This window comes from Microtus ochrogaster, unplaced genomic scaffold (genome assembly GCF_000317375.1).
Source record: "Microtus ochrogaster isolate Prairie Vole_2 unplaced genomic scaffold, MicOch1.0 UNK66, whole genome shotgun sequence".
In the NCBI taxonomy this organism is placed as follows: domain Eukaryota; kingdom Metazoa; phylum Chordata; class Mammalia; order Rodentia; family Cricetidae; genus Microtus; species Microtus ochrogaster.
The window spans coordinates 1474331-1475199 of record NW_004949164.1 but is presented as its reverse complement, the minus strand read 5'-3'; the positions used below and the strand labels follow the sequence as shown (position 1 = coordinate 1475199).

The following is an 869-nucleotide window of genomic DNA, read 5'->3' as shown; positions in this document are numbered from 1 at the left end:
TTCCTTTCCAATGGGGCAACCTTTAAATGGACTTGAAAAATAACATTCTCAAGGCTCATAGGACTTTATACACACAGACTGTATCCATCCCGCCCCTGTAAGGCCCTTCCCACCCCACAGTACGCGTGCACCAGATCTGCTGCCCGCACAGACGTCTGAAACACAGTTATCTCCAAACTCGCAGCACACGGTTCTTGTTAGCGAGTGGTCACTGCAGCGGGACAATTCAGGAAGAAGCGGCAGAAAGGGGAGGTGAAAAAATACCAACCACGAAGGGATTCGAACCCTCAATCTTCTGATCCGAAGTCAGACGCCTTATCCATTAGGCCACGTGGTCCTACGGCATCTTAAGGGTGAAAAAGTGTAACAAATGGCTAGAATGTGAGCAGTCGGCTGGCTCTGTACAGTCTTTAGTTTTAGCTGAACCGCACATTCTTTGTGGTGAACATGATCCCAAAGACGCAATTGATATCCTAAAAGTTTAAGTCACACCTTGGACGTAGCACAGCAGCAAGTAAAATGCAGATCTCCTGCCGTTAATCTCAGCACTCTGGAAGCAGAGGCGGGCGGGTTTCTGGCAGGTAGGACCATCTATGTTGACAAAACTTAGTGTTTTTCAGGACAGCCAGGGTTACAAAAAGAGACTCTGCCTCAAAACAAACAAACAAACAAACAAAATCACAACAACCACCTCCCCCCAAAAGAATATATTTCAGATTTCTCCAAACACCCCAAAGTGTGTATCACTCCACTTGCCTCTCAACTGATAAGGGTTTTAGTAAAGAAATAGGAATTTAGTAAAGAAAAAAAAAATTTCATCATCCCTCTCTAATCTTTGCTCCACGTGGTTGGCCAGTTCAGTCAGATCT

At 45.3% G+C, this 869-nt stretch overlaps 1 non-coding gene across 1 annotated transcript; it reads right to left on the bottom strand.

Annotated features, from left to right (window-relative positions):
* Positions 1–264: 264 nt before the first annotated feature.
* Positions 265–337, bottom strand: Trnar-ucg. Its single transcript has one exon. It is a non-coding gene; the product is annotated as a tRNA-Arg (tRNA).
* Between the last annotated feature and the right edge of the window lie 532 nt (positions 338–869).